This window comes from Sebastes umbrosus, chromosome 23 (genome assembly GCF_015220745.1).
Source record: "Sebastes umbrosus isolate fSebUmb1 chromosome 23, fSebUmb1.pri, whole genome shotgun sequence".
In the NCBI taxonomy this organism is placed as follows: domain Eukaryota; kingdom Metazoa; phylum Chordata; class Actinopteri; order Perciformes; family Sebastidae; genus Sebastes; species Sebastes umbrosus.
In genome coordinates this window covers 2,804,082-2,830,159 of record NC_051291.1, presented here as the reverse complement: position 1 = coordinate 2,830,159, position 26,078 = coordinate 2,804,082, and the positions used below count along the sequence as shown (strand labels likewise).

Below are 26,078 nucleotides of genomic sequence, written 5' to 3'. Positions count from 1 at the left end.
TGCTGATTCCTGCCACAGAGAGAGAGCGAGAGATGGAGAGAGAGACCACTTCCTCTCCGTTGTCGTCCTCGTCCTTCTCTCGCTCTCTCAAAACACCAAAATTCAGAGGGAAATAAAACATCTCTGTTGTTGTTGTTGTTGTTGTTGTTGTTGTTGTTGTTGCTGTATCTGTAAAATAATAACGTTTTATTTATTCCTCTTTTGTATGTGGGTTCATGTTTTTTTTCTGCTCGTAGCGTTAGGGTCACTTGTTCAACGTTTTTCAGAATCACACGGTTTTATCCCACTCCTCGCTACTCGATGTCACACACGAGCGACTGTCCTCAACTTGTGCACACTGTCAACGTCTACTGCCCCCCCCCAACACACACACACACACACACACACACCTACCCTTTTCCTATCTGAGTACATGAATATATTTACTATATCTTCTAGGTAACTATAACTTCCTGTAAGTTTATGGTCACATGTAACATAACACAGAATAAAAACAAATGACATCCTGGGGTCGTCTGTCTCACATTTATTATTACTCATTCTGTATTTATTGATATTGTACGAGAGGTGGTCATTACTGTTTAGATTACCGGTCCATTACTATTGGATGTGTCGTTTTGTGACTGCAAAGACAATCTAGATCAGGGGTCTCCAACCTTTTTTCCTCTGAGAGCTAATTTGACAAAATGAAAGTGGCCGATAGCGACACATAGCACCACCAAGTTGTACATCGCCAATAGCAGACATCATTTCAGTCTTACTTTTATGGTACTTTAATAACGTTTCAGCCACCGCAGTCATCGCCTCTATTGCAATCCCACCATCGATGAAGGGTTTTGTTAAGCCTGGGACACACCAGGAACGTCAGGAGCGCGTGGCGGCTACGTGATTCACGCGTCGGGTGTTCACACCAGCTGTGTTTCAGCTGCTGCATCTGCTGCTGTCAGCCCTTTCTTTCTACATAGAGTTTGCCTTTTAACGACCACTTCATTTCATTATAAATATCATTTATATTTATTTTAGACCGAGAAAGGTTGAGAACTGTGTGGTAATTTGTAAATAATAGTAATAATCCACAATTAAAACTCCGTACTATATTCATTCATGGAGCTGTGCAAGTCACTGCATGTTCTACAACACTGTCCGGCACATATTTCAGAAATAAAAGCCTCATGTTAACAAATGAAGGAATTCTGTCAACAGAAAAAAAACGCTTGGGGGCTTTTATTTTGAAATGAAAGCAGGAAGTGTTGATTTAAAAATTAATCTTTACTTTTTTTCATCTCCGTAACATATTCTACAGATGTCTAGACATTGAAACTGTAGTAATGTAGCTGATATGATGTCAATATACAGTCAATAGATCAGTGGATGTGCGCCACTAAACGAAGCCTCTGCTGCTGCGTTGACCTTCTTTGTCAGTTTAATAAACAGAGACTGACGTCTTTTAAGCGTTGTTTTCATCTCCTTCACCTTCCGTTCGTAAACTGCTACAAGCCGGAAAGCTCAATGAAAAGTTGGCGTGGACTTTGGTGAAGCGGCGCTCAACGAGACCCCTGATCTAGACCAAAACATGAACAATTATGCAAATTATCAAAAACGTGTCGGTGAGGTCAAAGCAAATGCGGATGGAAATATGGCCAAGACTCAGCTGGAGTGGAGAAAAGAATCTAAATAACATCAGAAAAACCAAATGGTGAAAAATAAATGATTCCAACTGCCCTGATTCATGGAATAAAATCAGTGTGTGTGTGTGTGTGTGTCTGTACAGCTATCTTTGTGAGGACCAATGTGTTAGACCTTCAGAGTGAGGACATCTTGGCCGATCCTCACTTTGGGAGCGAGGCGGAAGACTAGAAAGATGGTATATAAATGCAAGTCCATTTACCATTGTATAAAGAGCCGATATGTTTACTGTTCCGCTGTAAAAAATGAAATATATATACATATTCCGACATCAAAACATAAAACACAAAGTCAGAAGTATAGGGGTGTGTCTGTGTGTGTGTGTGAGAAAGAAATGGTTCGAAGAGAATTGGTTCAAAGGATTTTATAGATTTAAATCAGATTTGTCTGGAACTATTTACTTGGTTGCCGTCTTATCATCATATAAACAATTTATTCTTTTTCCAGTTAAAATAAAACATTTTGTATCTTTCTTTTTTTTTTTTCAGCCGTGACAAAACCACATTTCACCTCTACTGTATCTGATGAACTCATGTGCTAGATGCACTAGATCGATGAGAAATAAGTCTTGCAGGTGTCTTACCTCTTCTGATGCAGACGGTGGTCATCACAGGAGCCAAAAGGTTCTATTTGTCACAACAATGTATGTTGTGAAATGCAAATAAGCTATTGTTGTTAAAATATTTAAGAATCTCTTCTTAAATGAGTGTTTATCATCTAAAATTATTGGCATTTCAAGTGATAAAACCACTTCAAGTGATCATTTGCAAGACTGTAAAACAGCTGAGCCACCATTAGAGGGGGACATAGCGTCTTCTTCCAGCTGTTGGTTTGAGCTCATATTAGACTTGTCACATCCACATCCAGCTGTTTCTGATAATCTGACACTTCCCAGGTCGCCTGGAGGTCACAGAGAGGTCGAGGCCGGCCTGTTTGCAGTTTCATATTCACGGATCAGCCCTTGAGCAAGGCACCGAACCCCCAGGAACAAGACGCAGAAGAAATGTATTCATCCATTATAGGTCAGAACAAAGGACAAGAAAGAATATTAAAATACAGAGAGACAGGACGCTTGACCTCTTGCGATTTGTGATATTAAAAATGTAAATGTGGAACACAGTTATAAGCATCTATCAAATTCCTACACTCCTACAAAAGAAATTAGATTTAAAGCTTAAATTAAACCCTAAAAATTGCCACAAGGAAAATCTTCACTTGAATTTTTCCTGAGAACAAATCTACTTCTCAAATCCTCACATCTTGAATTCAAGAATAACACCCAACTACTACGCTTGAATAACACCAAACTGCACCTGGACCAGTCTCTTTGTGAGCTGGAGCAGCCGCTCGTCTATCCAGGCAGCTGTCTGGATCCGCTGGCGAGGCGTCCCTGGTGTCATTTCCTCGGCCAGCCAAGGACGTTGATAGAGCAGAACAGTCCTTCCTGTCCATCTCAGATAACAACAAAACATCTGATATCAATTCCCGCTCTGTCCCTTCACTGCTTTGCATCAACGAAGTGCCACTATGGAGGGAGGAAGAGAGAGAGAGACAGGGAAGGCAGGAGGGAAAGGAAGTGGTAGAGGAAGCAAAGTGACAGAAGGAATCAAGCAAGGTGGCAAGGGAGGAAAGGAGGAATAGTGTTACACCAGGTCAGTCTTGCAGAACAACACTAAAGGTCTATCATGCTTCTTGCACATCCTGCCATCCTTCCAGGTTCTCCACAGGATCGATCAGCTTGTGTCTTTTCAGGCCTGCGGTTCTCTGATGAGGCTCCAGGTGAGTCTCACAGCAGGAGGCCAGACACACCAGCAGCAGGCCGGACTTCAGGCTCCTTCACTCTGGTTTCAGTGCAGACGTTCGCTGAGAACTTCTCCTGGTTTGGCTCGTTGCTGCTCTGAGCTGCTTTTCTGTTTAACTGAGCAGCTCAACTCAGATATGAAAGTGTTGACATGCAGCTCTGGTCTTCTGTCAAACCGTTTATTACACGTGGGACATTGGCATTGGACATTAATGTCCCAGAAGTGTTCTGTGGTGCAGATGTTGCATCCACACAGTATTGAGACTGGATCAGTGAACACATGCAGACAGGTGCAGCACCGAAACCGGTCTTCAGAGAGGAGACTGCTGGCAGTCAGCATGTCTACACACTGAAATAATCTATTTGATATTTGTTTAAACATAATATATTTTTGCATTGTAATAAAACGAGGAACTTCCTCTTTAGATACAGCTCAATTTCACGTTAATGCTCGTAATTTAAACAGAGACAATATAACTGTACTCACGTGTTTGTCGCAGACTATGTTGTTCAGAAAGTTCTGATGAAATTCTTTGTTGTTGTGTTCGCTCTGAATGACTTGCAACTACACTTGAGCAAATTGATGAAAACACTGCTTCATCTCTTACGAAAGTCTTGCTGGTAATGTTTTGTGGTCTCCCACGGTTGAGGAGATGATGATGATAGTGATATATAATTATTTTTGGTGTTCAATATTTCACACTCAAATTACAATATGGAACCAAAATGTGTGCATTGTTACAGGAGTGATGTATAGAGGTGAAGGAGAAGGAGAAGAAGAAGAAGAAGCGGTCAAATGTCGTCATTTCCGGTGAGTGCACAACAGCCGTGTTGGATTTGAGATAACACTAGCCTGTTGAAATTCACCCACTATGCCTGTATGTCCACATTGTACACAGCGTACTACTATGGAAGTGTTTAATTGGTGGATACTGTCTCCAGAAAGAGTCAAACTGCCATCTAATCCACGCAGTGCACTTAGTGTTTGATGTTAAAATGAATATTCTGTGATTGACATTAAAATGTCTGGTATGAACTGATGGGTATTATCCTTCCTCACCCCTCCTCACCCTTCCACTTCTTCCTCCAATCACAATCTCTCTCTTCATCCCAAAAAATGTAATTTGGTTCACCCTGATGCTGGATGGGGCGGGGTGTCGCTGTTGCTAGGATACGTCAACCTGATGACTGGCTGGCTTTCCTTCAAGGCTAGAGAGGAACGAGGGAGGAAAGGAGGGAGGAAGGACACGGGGAGGGGCGGACGGAGGATGTAAAGAAGGGTTAGGGGAACAAGGAAGGAAGGGAAGGAGATGGAGGGACGGCGAGGAAGAAAAAAGAATTGGAGGAGGAAAGAGAGAGGGAGGGTGGAAACGAAAAGAGAAAGAGGTGATGGAGAGATGGAAAGAGGGAGGGAAGGAAGGAGCAATGAAGGAGAGAAATGACATTGAGACAGAATAAAAGGACAGATGAGGGAAACACCTCATGTTCTGTTGGTCATTATGTAAGCTCCTCTCCTCTCCTCTCCTCTCCTCTCCTCCTCTCTGTTTCCATCATCCCTCCTCCTCAGACTCCGCCCCTCCTTCCTTGGCATCGCCCTGGCAACGGGCCGTCAGACTGATGTCGCCGGGCGTGACTCCACAGTAATGCTTTGCATCGGTGCACGATGGAGCACTGAGTTGTATAGAAAAGAGGTCAGTTCAAAAACGCTGGCGTGGCACATTTCCATAAGCACACAGACTCTTCTGGTTTCATGTGAGGAAGCTGTGAAGGTCTTTATTTATGTATTAGAGGAGGCGTATTCATATTTACAGCAGCTGTACTGTGGTTGCTTGTAGAGGTGCGTTAACTGTAAGAGCTGTGAGTAACCCGACAGTGGAAATCTAATGTTTAAAAAAGAAAGGTCATGTCATAAAAACGATCTGCTTCAATGACATTTTATATTCAGTCATTGAAGGTTATTCAGTGATGGAGCAGCTACACTACTATAATAGACCTGTCTAATAAACTTGTGTGGGTGGTTCTACTCAGCTTCAGTCTGATGGATTTAAACTACATTTCGTTGTGTTTACTGGCCATGGAAGTACATTTTTCAGCGTTTAATAAGTTAAAGAGACTGTTTGTAACTTCTTACACGTATAAATCATTGCGGGTCGGTGTCCCATGCGCGCTTGCGTGTGGCTACGCTGTTCAGATTCAGACTCCAACACGAACTACACGGAAGCACCTAAACCTCTTGGTTGTATCTAGTGAAGCCCGTCTGTTAAACAGTGTTGGCCGCGGTCGGAGGACGCGGGGGAGACCGTAGCTTTGGTCTCCAGGACCGGAGTCTCTGCTGTACTCTGCTCCTCTGCTCCTCTGCCTGCCTTCACTCACACACCGCGTTCGTTCTCGCTCTTTCGCTCCACTCTCCCGTGCATGCTGCTCACTCCACACTGCAGAAGAGTTAGTTTAGCTCTGAGAATATCTAGTGAATGTTCAGTGGACGTTTGTGCAGAAATAACTGCTGCAGCTCCTCCAGACCAACAGAGGTTTCCCGTGTCTTGTGAAGTGACGGGGCTCCGCAGAGAGAAACGTTATCGTCTCCGACCAAAACTCCGGTGTCTCCCCTGTTCCCTCCGGCCGCGGTCGGGAGGCTGAGGCAGGAAAAGCCAACACTAGGATCAGCAGTGATTCATGGAGAGACCTTCATCTGGTCAGCTAACATTACTGCCAAGCAGCTGAAATATAGAGTGATATTGATTTTTTTACATACCAGTATTATGCAAGGAACATTTCAGCTCATAACTGATTATTTCAATCAGTTCCCAGCCAAAGGTATAATTAAAAATGCTTTTTTCTAATCTGTATCTGAAGAGTGGATGACCTCCATTACGGCCGACAGAGGGTGCGTTACTCTACATCACCTGAAAGCCCTCTCTTTTGCAGCCATAGTTGTTGCCGGGAGGCTTAAAATGGGTTAACAGACATAAAATGAGGTAATCCTTAGTGCTTGCAGTGCAGCAGGGTGGGTGAGGTTGCGCTGGGTGCTGTGTGTTGGGTGCCGGGTGCTGGCTCAGCGTTGTGTTTATCCCCCCGTGGAATCGACAGAGCATAAAAGAACTGCTGCAGCGAGCCGCTCTCATTCACAGCCGGATTAGTGGAGCATTTAGTCGTCTTTTTATTATCATTTTCCTCTCTTTGCGCCTCGACAACACAGACATGAACACACTATTGAGCGACCTAGCTGACTCTCAGGGCAGAGCTTGTCCATATAACCAGCCTTCTCTTCTCTTCTCTTTCTCCGTCCTAACATCTGGGTCAGAGATAAGAGAAGTGTGACGTGTTAATTTAGTACAATACGAGAGCGTAAAAGCCTGTTCAGCATCGTGTTCTGTGGAGACATTTGGTCTATTTGAATTCTCCTCCTTGAATGTTTTATGACCGTCAAACATTAGATGGATTTAACAACATAAGACCTGAATGAGAGAGGTGTTCTCCTCTCTCCTTCTCTCTGTCTCTCTTCATTTGAATGCACGCCTTGGATGGGGATGTTGTTTATCCTCTCGTCCAGGTTGGCAGAGCTGCAGCTATTTTTAGAAAGAGGGATAGCTTTGGGGAACCCCTATAAGTACAGCTGCCTGCCTCTCTGTTTCTCCCCTTCTCTCCGAACACACCTTAAATACAGATGTTGGTATCCCCTTTTCGATTTTGCAGCCAAAAACCCTGTTCTATTTCCTTCCGAGTGCTGACAGCAGATAGTACAGCGAATACAAGCAGGCATATTTGTTTGGGGGAAACATATGCATTGCATGAAGAGCGTCTGTTCACAAGCACAGACGATGTTTATCCTTTTAAATGTGACATTTTCTGAATAGCGGAGACGGATGACGAGCGAGTGTGTCGCTTGCACTTGGCACGCGGCTGCCGGTGGACATACAGGAGCTGTTGTGCGCCGACATTCGCATCAGCTGCTCTACTCGAGTAGTATTGGACTGTGAAATAGCCGACTGATGGGAAATATCTGTTTGTTTACACAGATGATGAGTTGTTTGACGAAAAGATGATGGTGGATTTTTGCTGTTTCATCCAGTTTTGGCAAATTTATATATGTGATTGTGACACTAACTGACATAATAAACAATATTTAAATGATATTTACAGCATCACTAAGAAGGATGTTTGCTTTCTGACACGTCATAATAACCAACTGATCCACCACGATGCCTCATAACTAAACAAGACTATGTGGTCAAATAGTCTTTCTTGCTTAGGAAGTTTCCTAACTGAGTGAAATGACCCGGAAGTATCGAAGCGGCAGCCGTGATAAGAGCCGGTTGAATTCTCTAAAGGTGCTTCAATGCTTCCTTTACCACAGGATTCACTAGGCACCATCCTTTACCAAAGGAAAGGATATAATGTCGTCCCATAATTCCTTGCGGCGGCAACATTTAAAGCGACGGGTTGACCCTCGTCAATCACATCCAACGTCGCATAATTACGCAGCCTCGTGTGAGTGCAGTCAGAGTGTCTGAGCACCGCTGTTCCTAAGTTTCCTTCTGAATTCTCCTTCATGACCTTGTGATGTTTTCCATCAAGGTCAAGTTGCCCGATGGAAAACATCATGAGGTCAAGGAAAGATGAGAAGGAGAATTCAGAAGGACAAAAGACAACCGCGGTGTTCAGAGAATCCGACTGCACTTTCACTATAAGCTCCGTCATTATGATGCGACGGCAGCGGATGTTAGTGACGTGAGTCTGCCGTGGTGAAACTACAATGTTCTGAAGACGGACTACAAAAGGCGCTGCTTCCCTCCGTGCGTTCTTAAATGAGTCTTTCAGTGACAGACTGTTAAAGAGAGATACAGCAGGTCTTCCTGCTGCTGGAACACTTAACATCAACATATAATAAACATCATCTGACCTTAAACGTGGACAAGAAGGTGTTTTTATGTGTTCGGAATAAATAATTAATTAAAAATAAAGTGAAACGTAATGGTTGTCACTCCCCACTCATATTAAACATGAATCCCAATTGGTGTATGAAAATAATATACAAGAGAAGCATATCGTTTGTTATCATGAACGGCCGAACGGTGCGTCGCTTGAAATGCTGCGGACGCAAGGAATTGTGGGATGTTATTCTCTCTTTTCCTTTGGTAAAGGATGGTCCAGTGTATCCTCTGCTAAAGGAGATAAGAAAGGAAGCATTGAAGCTCCTTTCCTCAGGATTTAGAGGATTCAAACAGCTCCTATCACGGCTGCTACTGAGATACTTCCGGCACAAATCCCACTTCTCTAATCCGCCCCGCCTGGCCGCCATGCCCTCCTCCTCACCTGCATCTCGTCTCCTCATCTGCATCTCGTCTCCTCACCTGCATCTCGTCTCCTCACCTGCATCTCGTTCCCTCATCAACTGCTCTCCACATATACCCACTTTGTTTGTTCCTTTGTCAGATCATCTTAGTTCCAATGCGTCTTTCTGTTACCTGTCTACCTGCCTGTTGGATTGACTGCTGCTATTTGGACTCTTGATGCCTGTAAGTTTCCACTGACTTCCTCCTCAGCTGTCTGCATCCCTGTTCTCCTGCATTACTAACTGTGACAGCAGCACTAAGCACAAAGTACAACTGAGGCTCATGTTATCAATATAACCTTTAAGAGCTGTGAGAAGAACATTGTGAATGTTGTTCCTCTCACTCGGACTGAGACTCTGCAGTCGGTGGTTTGTACTGTGTGACCTCCAGTAGGTCTGTAGGTTGTGAACTACATCTGTCATTCTCCTCCTCCTCATCCAGAAACATCACCAAAGACAAATTATTTGTATGCGTTGTCCCTCCCTGCTTCGTTAATAGACTCTCCGGCCCTGTCTCAGGTTTCCCTCATTTAGCTTTGCATCACATTTCACCACTGCAACGCTTTTAACGGAGGCCTTGGACAGCGAGTGCTGCTCCGGGTCTGCACATCCACAGCTGGGACACTGTTTGTCTGGTCTGATGGCCTTTGACCTCTGAAGGATGCTGGAGATGCATCGAGAATTTTTCTATATCGTCCCCGTGACGATAGGACATCGTTAATACTCGAACCCTGACGGTACCTACGTTACCTGCCTACTGTAGAAAAACGAGTATGTCACATTTTCAGAACTTTTGCATCGACTCGCTGGTTTTTCCGGGAAAATCTTTGTGGTCATTTTGTGCCTCTTTGTGGTCGTTTTGTGTCTCTTTTTGGTTGTTTTGTGTCTCTTTTTTGTCATTTTGTGCCTCTTTGTGGGAGTTTTGTGTCTCTTTGTGGGAGTTTTGTGTATCTTTGTGGTCATTTTGTGCCTCTTTGTGGTTATTTTGTGCCTCTTTGTGGTAGTTTTGTGCCTCTTTGTGGTCATTTTGTCAATCATGTTCAGGCTCGTGTGTGTCGCCTCACTGTTTTGACCGATGCTCGCTCCAGTCTACGTAGTGCGAGCAACAGGACGCCGACTGCCGTTGACTTAACGGCCACAGGTGTCGCTGTTAAACAATTTAATGATTCTTACATAGAGACCTTTTAATAGTAATTCCTGTGTCACCATGTGTTGTGTTTAAAGTGTCTGCCTTTACACTAGATTTAAAACAACCTCTGTTTGTGTCTCTCTCACCTCATCGTCTTTCTTCTTGCTGCTATAAATAGAGGAATCACTTTCACATCGCCGGTGAAAACTGATTCCTTTTGTCTTTGAGTTGTTGACATCTTTTCTTTTGTCAGTTTGTGATCAGGATTGTTTTTATGTCACCGGCAGATCTCACTTCCTGTATCATCCCTTTATTGTTCAGCAAATAATCGACTTGACAACAGAAAGGTCAGAATGCTCTTTTTATTCTCACCACTGTCCTGATTCATATTCAGCTCTTTCTCTGTTACACGACCTCAGATCTAGAGACCGCTACTGCTCCTGCCTCGCTAACGAACTCCCTGAATCTTCTGAGTCGACACTGTTACCCTCCCGTGCTCGTGGCGGCCGCCGAAGGTTTCTCCCACCGTCTGCTAACAGCTCTATTTGCATGTGCCGTCAGTGAGACGGATGGCTGAAACAACAGAGGAGGAGGAGGAGGAGGAGGAGGAGAAGCAGCGGTGTTGGTGCTGGAGGAAGGAATCAAAGGAAGCCAGGCGATGACTCAGAGATTTTGGAAGCGCCGCCTCCTCTGGTTGCCTGCCTGCCTGTCTGTGTGGCCGACAATCTGCTGACTCCTCAGCGCCTTATCAGACACCTCTGCTCGGTCTGGTCGCACTCTGTCCTGACCCGGACACAAAGCTGTCTGCAGGGTTGGCATTTTGGGACAGTTTTAGTTGCTAACTCTACTGCTCTGAAATACAGTAAATATGTTGTTCTTATCGTGCACTGGAAACTCACTGTTTCGCTTGGCCTCAGAAAAAGGAAACGCGAAGAGTATCCTCTTTGAAACCTCAGTAAAGTTACTCAAATATTGTACTCTATACGATATCCAGAGCGTTAATATAGCAACAAACTATTGTAACGTCTACCTGAGCAGAGAATGAAGTCGCTCTCCCTCTGTGTGTGTTGTAATCAGAGCTTCTCTGTGCTTTGTTGACATAGCCGGGCCGGCTGCATGCCTTTTAGTGCACTGACTTTTGATGCAAATACTTTTGTACTTTGCAGGACTTTTACTTCAGTAAAAGATCAGAGTACTTCTTCCACCTCTGGGAAATGGTGATGTCACAGACTCGAGGCCTGTGTTTGTATTATATATAGTGTATTTACACACACACACACACATATGTTCTGTGTATCTGCACACAGTGTTATTCCCCAGGTTCCACTGTCACTGACGGAGTTATCTTATCACATCCACCTTTGTTTTTCTCACCACACTGACAACCTGTGAAAGAAGGAAATGGTGTGACTCTCAGCTCCATTACTGAGGATTTCATTCCACTCGGCTGTCTGTGCTATATATATATATATATATATATATAACAACAAACCTCTGCAACTACTGTCCAGGTGTCCATTAGCGAGGCACGAGGCAGCTCTGAGCCAGACGGTGTACAGTACAGTACGTCTGGAGTCAAAGCTTCCAGGTGGAAATCTGAGGCTGCTGCAAACGAGGAAAGTGTCCAGTTAACTTTCCTTTGATTAGAATTTGTTAGAAGTGTGTTGAAAGAATCCATTTTTTTTGCTCACGACTCACCATCAGGTGATATCTTTTGAAAAGTAAGAGAAGACGAGACATGTGAGCTGTTCCAGGTGAGAAATAAAGACCTTCTAAAAACAGACCATATATGAAAGGTAGGCTGACACCGTAATGACTCTGATGAAATCCTTTTCACATTCACTGATGTGTCACTTTGTCTATTTATAGCAGCAGACACAACACTGATGTCGCCTCTTTATCAGGGGCTGGCTAACACACACACACACACTCACACACTCACACACTCGTTAAAGGCCCCCTACACGTCTTATAGGAGAAGACACCCACACTGAAACATTTTGTTTTGTGCCTCGTCATTTTGCACCTGTTTGTGGTCATTTTGCGTCTCTTTGGGGTCCTTTTCTGCCTTTGTGGTCATTTTGCATCTCTTTGTGGTCGTTTTCCATTTTTTTTTAGTCGTTTTGTGCCTCTTTGTGGTCATTTTGCATCTCTTTGTGGTCATTTTGCATCTCTTTGTGGTCATTTTGCATCTCTTTGTGGTCGTTTTTTGCCTATTTGTGGTCATTTTGCATCTCTTTGTGGTCATTTGGCATTTCTTTGTTGTCATTTTTTGTCTCTTTGTGGTCGTTTTGCATCTCTTTGTGGTCGTTTGGCATTTCTTTGTTGTCATTTTTTGTCTCTTTGTGGTCGTTTTGCATCTCTTTGTGGTCGTTTTGTATCTCTCAGAGGTAGTTCTGAGCATCATCATTTTGTGCCTCTTTGTGATCGTTTTGCATCTCTTTGTTGTCGTTTTGCATCTCTTTGTGGTAGTTTTGTGCCTCTTTGTGGTCGTTTTGCATCTCTTTGTGGTCGTTTTGCATCTCTTTGTGGTAATTTTGCACCTCTTTGTAGTTGTTTTGCATCTCTTTGTGATCGTTTTGTGCCTCTTTGTGGTCATTTTGCATCTCTTTGTGGTCGTTTTGTGAGCTACAGCCGCCCCATTTTGTGTCTCTTTGTGGTCATTTTGTGCCTCTTTTTGATCGTTTTTCATCTCTTTGTGATCGTTTTCCATCTCTTCTTTGTGATTGGTTTGTGCCTCGTCATTTTGTGCCTTTTTGTGGTTGTTTTGCATCTCTTTGTGTCTCTTAATAGTTATTTGATTACTTTCCAATATGAAATGTCAACAGTCACCTCATAAAGAGGCCCTCAGCCTGTAACCCGTAGGCCCCTTCAGTTATCGATCTATGATGCTAATAAGCCAACTGCTGATCAACACACTAGATTATAGTGTTGAAGTCTGCAGGTCACACAGCAGGTCTACGTGTAGTTTATTTCCACATATAAATGATAATGCATTACTGGATAAACTCAAATGCAGCAGTAGAATAGTACGTCGGAGACAGCGAGGGAGTGTCTGTTATTAAAGAGATAAAAAAGGATGGATGAGGACCGAAATGTGTTTTACGTTACCGACAGATAAACAGATGTGATGTAAGATGAAGAAATCAAGTCATTGTCAGTGGAACACTGTACGCGGACAATCAATGGGAGGATGACTCAGTGAGAGTGGAGGAAGTCCATGTAGGAGGAAAGGTCAAGAGAGGACGCCGCTGAGAGCTTTTGGACTCAGGAAGCTTTTCATGACCAAAGCTGCAGATTCTTGTGCGGTCCTGTGGAGCATCGTGGCGAGAAAGATACCGCAGTAGGCTACAGAATTAAAGAAACACAAGACGGTTTTGATTGAATTGCCTTAGATAGTGGAGACAGTCAGGTGTAGATAGACGGAGGTTACAGGTTGGAGTGAAACGCAGGAAATTGGAGCCCGAACAAAGAACAGATTAAAGGAAAAGGTCAGCTTCCCCCATGTGTCCACAGTGGATGTTGGCTCTGCTGATTCACTCAACACAGCTCACACATTTATCTGGAAAGTGGAGGGAAAAGGGTAGCAGAAGCTCTAAGAAATAGCATTGTTTTGGACTATTTTTAACCTTCTGAGACCCACAATAGACCCCTTTTTTAGGAGGTCCAGGGGGTCTTTAGGAGGAGATAGCAGGTCAGCAGTAGATGTCACATAGAAGTGGTGAACATCATCTGAAAGCTGGGAACCTGGAGATTAATTTGAGATGCAGCTCAGCACTGTGTGTCAAGTTGTCTTAGTCATAAATCAGAAATAAATGTGAATTAATTCATTAATTAATTAAAATAAATAAATGTATAAGGGCTAAGGCAGGGGTCAGCAACCTATTATTATCAAAAGAGACATTTTAGGCAAAATAATAAAAAAAATATAATGCTTGTGAAGTTATACTTTAGTTTAGGTTTCACAAATAACCAAATACTTAATATTTTGGCACATCAGCACCACATTATCATCAGTACCAGGACCTGGAAAAGATTGTGCAAGAAACTGAGTTTATTCTGAAGAAAGAAACACACAGACCTGATGGAGAAACTGACTCTTTTGTGGAGGAGGAAATTACTTTTTTTCCTTTAAAGTTCTGACTTTATTCATGTAATATTATTACTCTTTTTTCCCTTTAAAGTTATGACTTTATTCTCGTAATATTATTACCCTTTTTTCCCTTTAGAGTTATGACTTTATTTTTGTAATATTATGACTTTTTTTCGTAAAGTTATGAATTAATTCTCGTAATATTACTTTTTTTCTCGTAATATCATGACTTTATTTCCTTCAATGTGGCACTAATACTCTGTCGTAACCGACCCCAGATGAGGGGTCAGGTTTTTTTTTTTTTATTCCCATCAGCTGTAATTTGCCCTTCACATGCTAAATTAAGATAATGAACATGGCAATTACCTGCTGTAACGTGAGCATGTTAGCATGCAACACTACCATTTACATTTACTTCAACTGCTAAGGACCAAAAACAAACTTTGGACCTCGACTTTTATCCATCTTCCCATTTGTCTGATCTCTCCCTGCACATGTGCCGCTGGCTGTCTGTGTTATGTCACCTTATTGTTTTGTAGTGTGTCGTGTAGTTTTACTGATAAACCATCCAGCAGGTTTGCCGTGTTCAGCAGAGACTCTGGATGTAGCGTGAGAGCGCTCTGAAGGCCGGAGCCAGCCGACCACATGCCGCGGACAATGACCTCGCTCTGCCCAAAACCAGCCGATGAGGCGCTTTTCATTGAACCTGAGGATTAGAAAGCCGGTCGTCCCTCGTCTCCTCGGAGGCCCGGCCCCGCTGTCCCTGTGTCTGTGGACTCACACACACACACTGACATTCAATGTTGCAGTGTTGCACTTCAATTCACTTTAAAGTACTCGTCCTGTGAAACGGTCGAAAGCTCGATGTATAGTTTTAACAAGAATAAGAATCCACAGGTCCGCTACAGCGCGCTCGCTGCTCTGTGAGGCTGTCATTACGCCGCGTTCATGTCATATCATTCAAACTGTTATTAGCGTTCATGTCAGTTTCCAAGTAAAGGCACATCAAGTCTGTATTTTATGAGTTTTTTTAATCCATCATCCGTTAAAAAACGTTACGCACACAAACCTTGCACACTTTATTAATCTCTAGGTTGCGAAAATGCACCATATGAGACAAAACTGAGTTAATGACATGTGTGCGATGGATGGCGCTGGTCCCAAAACTGGGCAAAAGAAATAATGATATTAGCAAGAAGCCGTTGTAAGTCCCCGATTCCGCCATTCTCATTCACCAAAGACATATGGACTCATCGTCTATTGACCATGAATGTCTCTGAACCGACCGACCAACATGGCTAAAAAGTCAATATAGGATAGTCTTTAATTTGCGGTTTGTTTTGCCTTTGTGTTTGCTCGTATTTTTTTTTTTTTAAGGACGGGATTATGACATGATCCATGAATTAGCCACAGCCAGGTTAAAAAAGCCCAGCTGCTGTTGTTATTGTCTAAGAGGTTATGAATGGATTCATGTGCACTGTGCTTATAGATGAGCCTTGGCACTGCTCCGTTCACAGCTAATGGATTCACGAGTGGCTCTGTAAATAGGCCATGGCACAGGAGCAGGCCAACGGCAGCAGCCAGGTCATGAATAATGCATGGAGGTAAATTCAAAAAAATGACTTCCGGCTTCAAGGAGTCTTCACTGGAACTCCACTTTTGGAGAAAGATACACAGAGCGGAAATATTTTTGTTCAGCCAGTTCTGTCTTAAAAAGCAGTTTGTGCAACATGCCTCGCTGCTTTGTGTCGTCAACACATTATTCTGGGCTTTGTTTTACTCACGCATCAGTGCTCTTTATTTACACTGATAGGTGAGGGCTTTAGGGAGTGACTTCGTCTGGCAGCTCAACCCTCCAGAGCTTTCTGCTGCATCCTCTCTGAATATTTCTGTTATATCTCCACAGTGCTGATATATTTAATTCAATTTATCTTCATTTCCCTTGTCATTGTTAGTGATCTAAAGTATAATGTTTTCATCGTGTTCTGTTCTTCGTGTCCTGCAGGCTGTGTTCACACTGCAGCTGGAAATATCCCAACTCTGATTTTTTTTCCCCCTCATATGTAACACAGATCAGATGTGTCTTTAATAAGAGTGAACGGCAGTTTTTCAGTTCCTAACTCTGGCAGTAAATACGTACAACACGTACTGCCTCGGTACGTGTCTCGGCAGTTTGTGAAAGTCACGATATTTAATCTATTTGATGTACGTAGACACAGATTTTCCTTTTTTTTGTCGTGACGCTCAGCACGACTTCCAAATACATATTTTATGTGTGTTTTACTACGAACATCGAGCAACACGTCACATGTCAATTTCCGCTCCAGTCTTTTCAAAATAAAACTACTTAATTACGTTTAGGAAAAGATTGATTTGGTTAGGTTTAGGCAACACACTGCTTAGTTAGGTTTAGGAAAAGATGGACTTGGTTAGGTTTAGGCAACAAACTACTTAGTTAGGTTTAGGAAAAGATCGACTTAGTTAGGTTTAGGCAACAAACTGCTTAGTTAGGCTTAGGAAAATATCGACTTGGTTAGGTTTAGGCAACAAACCACTTAGTTAAGTTTAGGAAAAGATCGACTTGGTTAGGCTTAGACAACAAACTACTTAGTTAGGTTTAGGAAAAGATGGACTTGGTTAGGTTTAGGCAACAAACTGCTTAGTTAGGTTTAGGAAAAGATCGACTTAGTTAGGTTTAGGCAACAAACCAGTTAGTTAAGTTTAGGAAAAGATCGACTTGGTTAGGCTTAGACAACAAACTACTTAGTTAGGTTTAGGAAAAGATGGACTTGGTTAGGTTTAGGCAGCAAACTGCTTAGTTAGACTTAGGAAAAGATTGCGCTTTGGGTTAAAATAACTCCGGAAGTGCTGTAACTCACGTACAGAAGGTACGCTTGTGACCGGAAGTTCCAAATAGTAAATGTTGTAATATTTTCAGAGTCCTCCTCATCAGCTTGCGTCCCAGATGACAGTAAGCGGAGCTTACAGGAGTGATGCACGGCTAACTGGCAAGCGGGCCTGTTATTGCACTGGCCAGCGAGTGTGGCGACACATCGTAGTGACGGTGGTGAATAGGATTACAGAGCAGCTTGATGGCACAAACCAGAGCTCTGGAAGAGAGGCTTTTTCATTTCACTGTAGAGCTATTTATAAGCACTGTCAAACCTGCCTGCAGAGAGAGAGAGACAGAGAGAGAGAGAGACAGAGAAAGAGAGAGAGAGAGAGAGAGGAGTCTTTTAATGATAATGGAAACGCCATAATTTTGTAGTGATGACAGTGAGGGATTAAATCCTCTCTGTTTTTCATCTTTCTCTGTCCCCCAGTATGTGGTCTCTCTATGTGCAATGTCAGTCTGTTTTTCCTTCTCATCAAGTCAGTTGGAGTCTGCGTCTTCATCCTCTAGGGCTTTGCTAATGTAGATAAAACTGTCTGTCTGTCGGGGTTCCTATGGCGTCCTATGGAGTATCTGCGCCTGAAGCACTGCCGCTATATATCCATTTTTAGGGCCTAAAATTACATCTGATAAAATTATCTTAAAACACGAAATAGAGGACTTAGTCAGTGAAAGTGTCACCCAACAATTTACAGAAATATCTCTCATACTCCAATATCAACAAAAATACAGTATCATTTTGGATCCAAACTAATCAATAATAGGTAGGGATGCACCGATGCCACTTTTTTCAGACCATGTACAAGTACAAGTACTTACATTTGGGTACTCGCTGATACCGAGTACCGATACGAGTACTTCTCTGTGCCAAAAGACCCTCGTTAACAGCCAGCTGGAGGGTGTGAGCGACACACGGCAGACTGGGGAGTCCCGCAAACGAGGCGGTGCGAACGGTTCACGGCGCACCTGCCCGTCTCGCCCGAACCGTCGGGGAGGTGGAGCGTGAGCGCTTCTGATATGTCCCTGCCGTAGAGTGGTACTGAGTACGAGTACATGGGCACAGTATCGGACCCGATACCCGATACTAGTATCGGTATCGGTGCATCCCTAATAATAGGTGCAGTTTTCATTTAGCAAAGAAATGGTAATCTGTTTTTAAGTTAACTAAAAAAAAAAATGTCATCAGAAATTCAACATTGGTTTCCTAATTCTATTTTCGGAGCCGTGATGTTTTCATCCAGCAGCCGTGATGTGTCTGCTGCCAGAGAGAATTGGACGCGGGTGCCACATCATCATCCAGGAGCAAACACGAGGCTGTGACGCAACATCCCAATAACATCCAGAAGATCACGGCTGGAAGCTTCACACAGACGGAGGAGAGGGATGAGGGTGTCACAGTCGCTGTAACCCCTAGATACTATTACCCCCCCTCTTCTTCCTCCTCTCTGACCTGCACCCCATCGTCATCCTCCAGATCCTGATTCACTGCTTGTTACGCAACAGGGAGTTGATGCCATGTGCTACAGGCTAGTTAAGTATTTATCAAGCCTCTTGTGTAAGCAGGAGAGGATGGGGATGGCGGGCGGCTGCCAGTTGCCTCTCCCTCTTTCTGTCTCTCCCCCTGCCAAGCTTGATCTATTCTGCCTCCCATTAACGGTGTGTGTGTGTGTGTGCGCTCACAGGATACCCAGATGTCACGACCAATCCTTGCAATTCATCCGCTGTGCATGTGTGAGGCTTCAGACCAGACGTGACATTTGGTGGATAATGCTCCATTCTGATGCAGCATCATAACTTCACCTCTTGTTGTCCCCCTGAGTGATGTGTGCAGCGCTCCTCCTTTTCTTAGAAAAAGAGCCGTCCATCGCAGCGGGACAAGAAGAGGCCGAGACAGAAAATCAAAACGTGCAGTGATTGAGCTCCTCCACCGCCGCAAGTCACGGTCTGACAAAAATCCCATCTGGCAGATCAAATTCCCATAATGCTCTGTGGTGGCAGACAGAGAGCGCCGGGATCCGGTCTGTCAGGAGCCCGGTGGATTACACCCATCACAGTCCTGTCACCATTTGCAGGACGGCTGAGCAGTGGGGGGGAAAGGTCAAACTCCTCGTTGCCTGCATCTCTTTTGCTTCTTCTTCTTGTTGTTGCTGCAGCACCAGCACAGGCGGAGTTGTCAACATGTGAGAGGACAAATTGTCTTGAAGGACAAATTCTGGAAATAAGTAATTGTATTTGAGAGACGTGGGTTACGGAGCACTCAGGCTGGCCAAATTTCCTTGCACGGTGCGGCGAAAAGCAAGGGGCTCAGGAGACAGCGTGGGCGGGGCTGTAGACAGAAACTGCGGCAGCTAGCGTGGCTAGCATCCCTTCTTCTCTGATGTTTGTATTAATTCTCTGTTCACTTCTAAAATAAGAACACTGGACGTTAGAGAGCCTCGCGATTTTACGTCAATCTGATTGAAAAGCGTAGGAGGCAGGTCAGTTTACCGCTGCAAGCTAATGCGTCTCGCCCTGGGAAGCGAATTTTGGTCTAACTGTGCCGTTACGGTGGCGTGTCCTGGCATCCCCTGGTTGGCAGTAAAGCTTTAAAGAGATAGTTCAGGTGTATTGAAGTGAGGTACTTATTCATAGTAGTGTATCACTTACAGCAGATGACGGTCGTTGTGCCCCTAGCTTCGAGAAAAAGACATGAGTACAGAGACCAGAGCAAAGCAATACAGTGCTGTGGATGGGAACGGCAGAAAAACGTATTTTAGCCACCTAAAAGAAACTGATATCCGTTTAAGTGTACACGTTTTTGTCTGGCATTGGAGAGAGCATAGATACGTTTCACTTTCAGTTCAGTTCCCCGTCGGAAAGGAGAAAGAAAGGGCTGTCTGACGGCGAGATAAAGCGGTGAAAATAGGTGGTTAAAATGTGTTTTCCTGCCATCCACAGCTCTGTATTGCTTTGCTCCGGTGTCGGTGCTCCTGTCTGTTTCTCCAAACTGGGGGCGCACTGACCGTCATCTACTGTAGGTAATACACCGACTACGGAGAAGTACCTCATACAAACCCCACTTCAAAACACCCAAACTATCCCTTTAAGGGCTTACGTTAAAGCCTCTTCACAGGTGTTTTCATTTACTTTACCTGGTCAGATCTCTTCTCAGGCTTTTGTGGGGCGTATACAGCCTGTGCTTGAGTGACATCTCCCTCACTCTCCAGTTAGTTTTGTTGCACTTGTTAGTGTGTTTGGTGACATCATCCACCCAACTTCAACCCGAGGAGAGGTCTAGTCGGCTAGAATAGCAGAATAACCAGAATAACACCTGTGTGGGTGTGCTGGAACTTAAATAGCTAACATTTTCACTCTACTTTTTGTCAGACCTTATCTGTATCTGTACCTCATCTCATTCATCATAGCTGGATTTGACCTTGATTGGCTCTGGTACTACGAAATCATGTCTAATCAGAACCACTTTAAGCATTTGAAGTGCATGACTTACTTCATTTGAACATTTGAATCAGATGAGCTGCTGCTGCCGGCCAGTGATGGTTCAAGTGGTGTAAGGATTGGGTTCAGTTTCGTACTTGCAGAACATAATGAATACTATTTCATCTTATCCTGAGCCATAAAAGTTCCTTAAAAGTTATAAGCCTTATGATTTTTATAAAATCAAACCCACTTTTTGATGCATGTCATTTTTCAGCAATAACCATTCAATGCATTTGCATTCAGTAATTACCTCCATATATACATTTTCATTGTTAATGACGTAGTCCGCCGTTAAATGATGCATGTATGTAATCCAGCATTAAAGGTGCTATTGATAATATCCAGCCACAAGACGTCACATTCTCCCACCGCCTGTTCCATTGCATTTACTTCACAACAAGTCGTTGCCAGGCACTTACCGTCAATCTCAGCCATTTATCCGTTTTTTTTCCACACTAACTGACGACTTAGAGATGCCAACGTCGTTCCGACTGTTGGCTCACAAGCCTTGTTAGAAGTGGGAACCAAATGTCACATATCTTCCACAGAAATAAACAAAACATTCATTTTGGACCCACCAAATTCTTTAAATAATAATAATAAACATAATTATTTTTTTCAGGAAAAGCCATACTTTTATTCAGCACCTTTCTAAAGGTTCTGTAGATGTATTATTATTATTATTATTTTTTAAATTTGTCTACATAAAAATGTTATCAATAACATCTTTAACTTGTTCAGGATGACCGCAATCATTTCCCAAAAATGCATCTACAAAACAACTATGTTTTTTCACCAGCGAATCAGTTTAAATTTAAGTCACAGAACAAGGAGGAGTGACCACAATGAGCTGTTATTGGGCTGCTGCTAAGCTAACATCAGCCCCTACGGCTAATATTGCTCTCCCTCCCCACCACTCGACACCTCCTGCTGTGCTCACTCAGCCGTCAGTGGTTCGCTGTCACCCTTGTACTTTAATAATCACTTTCTTTTCTGGGTGGAGAGGAGAGAGGGGAGAAAACTCGGGAGCATCCGTCATCCAGGAAAGGGTTAAAGGAAGTCGGGTAGCTGCCATTAATATTTAAATCTGGCACCTCAGTCGGCCATCTCTCCTTACAGCTTCTGAGAAGATGTCGAGTCACATCTTTGCAGTTGATGACCGCCTCGTCATCAGTTCCCATCCTGCAGAGCCGAAGAGCAGAAAGCACTGAAAGTGAGAATTATGACCTCAGACTTTAGCCTCCGTTGGTGCAGAAGTGATCCTTAGCCATGACCTTTGAACTTAAAGGCCATGTACTCATATTTTTTATGAGAATTGGTAACCAAAAAACCGAGCCCAGTGTTGCCAACTCTTTTCCCATGAAAGTAGCTAACAGCTCCAAAAGTCCCTAAATCTAGAGAGTAAGTTGCCAAGTCGGCAACACTGACAGTCCGTCGCTTCAGGACTCCTTCCAAAGCCACTTCTTAAAAGATTATCATGAAGGACGTAAACAACGAACATGGCTATTGTTAGTACTCACAGCTGTCAAGGTAATAGCTTGTGGAAGCCTCTGGTGACGCACAATGAATGCACGGGCAGAGTTAGCGCCTAGGCAGGTAACTTAGGCCAAGAAAATTACGCTTTCAGTTCGGTTTGTTTGTCCGTTTGTCAGCAGGATTACAGAAAAACTATCGGCCCGATCATCGTGAAACTTGGTGGAACGTTGAAGCACGGGCCAAGAAAGAACCCATCACATTTTGGAGCGGGGCGGATACACGCATTATTTTTCACATATGAAAACAGCCTTTGGCGGAGGTCTGTGCTCTCCGAGTGCCCTTCTAGTTAATATATAATATCACTGAGAAAAGCTTTGGTTTGAATTTGAAATCAAGTGATCATGAGCTCTTTATGAAGTGTGCTTCACAGAGAGGATGAGAGAGGAACACGGTCCCAGGTAAAGAGAAATCAGAAGGCTGAATGTGTGAGCAGATTGTGAGCAGATGGTGGATTAATGTGACAAGAACTGGCGCTGCTAAATATTACCAACGAGAAACAACCCACACAAAATACACTTTATTTAGCTCTTGATATATCCTAGCTATTGATCAGCTGGCTGCGAGTCATCAATTATGGTAAGTGTGACACGGTGCTTATCAGGTGTGCAGTAACATCAGCCTGTTGCTTCCCACAGTGATCCCTCCGGAGACGAGTGTTGTGTCTACTCCTGGACGGAAAAACTTGCCGAGATGGAATATTCACCCCCACACACTTCCGAAGCCCGAATGCCCTGCCTGGGCGCTCAAGAGTCACAACTAAGGTCCCATTTGCATTTGATGGTCTCATTAAACAGCCCATTAGGGAGCCTCGCTGTGCGGATGGGAGGCTCTGTGTGGCACGGGATGCGTTCCAGCACCGTTCTGCCAGGTGCCCTTGAGAAGTACGTGGCATTTTCTCCTCCTAATGGACGCTCCGCAGTTAGTTTTTGGGAACATTGTTTAGTTTGAGGTGTTATTATAAGGCCGCAGTTTTGACACAATAACAGATTCTGACTCTGATGATGATGCCATTGAACTTGCATACAGAGATATTTTACTACGGGGTTATTTCTATAGCAAATCCTACTGACTTCATCCAGCCTCTGGATTATTGTTCTTATGCAGTTTTGATGCTTGCATCTCTCTGCAGAGCTCCAGGCTCGGGCCCTCTTCTGGCGCTGGGACTCATCTCCATCGTCAGGACCCGTGGTAGAAAATCACATGTGTTAATCATGCTTCCTCATCTGTAAATAACATTTAGATGCCACTGTATTATATTGTGCAGTGTATTGTTTTATCACACTTGTCGTTAATATATAAAGTAGCCTACTGAATGTATATTTAATACATTATATCACGTCTATTCCACACGACCTCCACCAATAACACATAGGTAAACAATACAACCTTAATATTTCAGTAACTATGCTTATGTCGTTAGAAAACTAATGTTAACGTTAGCAGCACAACAACCACAGGAAAAAAAATGTATAAGGCTTAATGTATTCATTTCAGCTAACGTTAGTTTGCTGATGACATTAGCATGATGTGGTTCTGTTGGCTTCATCGAACCATGACCTTCAGCACGCACTGAGGCAGTTTGCAGCCGAGTGTGAAACGGTCGGGATGAGAGTCAGTACCTCAAGTCTGAGGCCATGGTGCTCTGCCTACGGTCATGAGCTTTGGGTTAGTGACCGAAAGAATGAGATCGCGGATATAAAGCGGCCGATATGAGCTTCCTCCGTAGGGTGTCTGGGCTCAGCCTTAGAGATGATAGGGTGAGGAGCTCAGACATACAGAGGGAGTTCGGAGTAGAGCCGCTGCTCCTTTGCGTCGAAACGGGCCAGCTGACATGGTTCAGCATCTGATCAGGATGCCTCCTGGACGCCTCCTTTTGGAGGTTTTCTGGGCACGGCCAACTGGTAAGAGGCCCCTGCTTAGCCTGCTGCCCCCGCAACCCGGCCCTGGATAAGCGGAAGAAAATGGATGGATGGATGGAAGTTGTGGATCAACAGACCGACCAACTGACATTGCAATTGCTAAAGTCGCTGCTAGCAACAAAATATATAACAACTATACAATATGTTGGGCATCATGCATGCTCGATGCAATACCAGTAGAATATCTACGAGACAGAACTGAGCAGCTCTTAATGGATCTACAGACTGATGTTACCGTATTAACCCCTTCCCAGCCATGATGGGAAGCTACACAGTGAGTTCGCTGACATAAGGGCGAGTCAGGCGTATTAGGAGAGCCGTTATTTTGAAGTAATTGGGAAATAAATTTGAATCTGCAAAGTGAACTGGGCTTGAAGACACACCCTCGCTCATATTAATTAGGCTGGCCTCTAAATGTTATCTGAAATGTCACAGCCCTCCCTGAGCATAGTATTTCAGTCGGGGCGTCTCATTCTAGGATCCACTAACACATTGTTCACGGCGATTCACAGGAGCTATCAAGTTTGAAGTGTATAAATAGTTCCGCTTTGTTTTGCACACAGTGACAGTGACCTGACAGCGAGAGGAGGGGAAATGCACACCAAGATAGTCACTGCAAATGCATTCAAGTTGAAAATTAAAGTTTCACCATCCCTCTGCATTATTAACAGACGAAGGACACTCTGCGACTGAGGGGGAGAGACACGCCCGCGAGCTTCTGCAGCCAATTAGGCAACAAATAAAGAATAACGCGTTGACAGCGTGCAAAAAATGGTGACGCACCACTAAGCAGGGTGTAATTACTTCCAGCAGGAACAGCACTGAAATTTTAAACGATTTTTTTGCTCATATAATTCTGACAGAAAGAGACTATTTGGTGTTTTTTACAGAGTCAGCTTGTGATGTGCACTTTGACTCCTCGGTGAACTTTGACCCCTGCGGTTGAGTCAGCAGCTCCTGAATCCAGTGGAAAGCGATGACCCAGAAGAAAGAGTGACCCACACTTTGTTATCGAATGAGCTCTGCTCGCTGAATGGAGGGCATCTGACGTGGCAGTCCACGCTGGAAAATGCTCCTTATGTTTGAGGACATTTTCCCACTCACACCTCCCCCATCCCTTTGGTGTGCAACGCAAAATTCACAGCAATTTATAAAGCATTCATTCATTTCATTGCGCTTATCGTTAATAAATAAAGCAACCTATTGAACGTAGGCTTATATTTAATAGGCTACGTTGTGTCACGTCCACCTCCACCAATAACACAAAGGTAAACAATACGACCTTCATATTTCGATATACAGTAGCCTAACTGTAACATATAAAGTTAGATTGATGCTTAGATTGATGCTCTTATTTTACCGTGTCTTTGTGTTTCTTAACTTGCATTATCATCAGGGATGAATGCACGTCTATCATGCTTGGATAAAATGATCATCACAGGACACTAAAGCTCCGCGCTGCACCTCGTCGCTGGTCTTTATAGGTGTCAGTTAGTACGAACCTCCAGATTACAGCTGATTGGAATCCACTATCTATATACGTCTGTTTCATGTTATGCAGTTATACTTTGGTTTCCTCCCTGTTGGAGTGATGGACCTCATCATTTGTAGGTTGTTGCTGAAATAAAACCTCTGTAAGTAAAAATAGAAATATAACAGTTTCCCTGCAGGTTTACCAGACTCCTTCTCCATTACTGTGGTCAGACAGGAATCAATATCTGTTCAACCGAGCTTTCCCAGTGCAACCACAGTCTTCTGATGTTGGCCATCAACACCTGTACCAGTCTGGGTTAACTACCTGCTCACTGACAGCATCTTTTCAGCCTGAGGAGAAGTTTTCTCCTTCACTGGGGGTTTCAAAACCAGGAATAGTTCAGTACAGTAGCGGTGGAGAAGTTGGTGTCGGTGTTAACGGCTCCAGACACAAACCGTATACGTTGACGCTTTGAGGCTGGGTTGTGTTCTGCGTTTTATCATTCATGCACCTGCTTCTCATTGTCTGTCTGTTGATGTTACTTCTATATCTATACTAAAAAACTGCCCTGTCTTCTTGTTTGGTGCACTTAAGTGTAATTTAAATACTGTTGCTCAAAGGATCCAGTCCGGGTTGAAGCTCATCAGATATCCTGCTGACGGCCCGAGAGGCTGCTGCTGAACTGCAAACTCAGTGGTGAGGATTGTGTTATTGTTATTTGAAACGTGTAGGTCTGAA

General features: G+C 43.8%; 3 long non-coding RNA genes across 3 annotated transcripts; 2 read left to right on the top strand and 1 right to left on the bottom strand.

Annotated features, from left to right (window-relative positions):
• Positions 1-230: 230 nt before the first annotated feature.
• On the bottom strand, positions 231-11,896 carry LOC119483149. Its single transcript, XR_005205631.1, has 2 exons — positions 11,865-11,896; positions 231-389 (listed from the first exon to the last, which is right to left on the bottom strand). It is a non-coding gene; the product is annotated as an uncharacterized LOC119483149 (long non-coding RNA).
• LOC119483151 lies at positions 1,360-3,805 on the top strand. Its single transcript, XR_005205633.1, has 3 exons — positions 1,360-1,864; positions 2,175-2,309; positions 2,582-3,805. It is a non-coding gene; the product is annotated as an uncharacterized LOC119483151 (long non-coding RNA).
• On the top strand, positions 8,882-19,692 carry LOC119483150. Its single transcript, XR_005205632.1, has 4 exons — positions 8,882-9,003; positions 18,617-18,694; positions 18,784-19,156; positions 19,513-19,692. It is a non-coding gene; the product is annotated as an uncharacterized LOC119483150 (long non-coding RNA).
• The last annotated feature ends 6,386 nt before the right edge of the window (positions 19,693-26,078 follow it).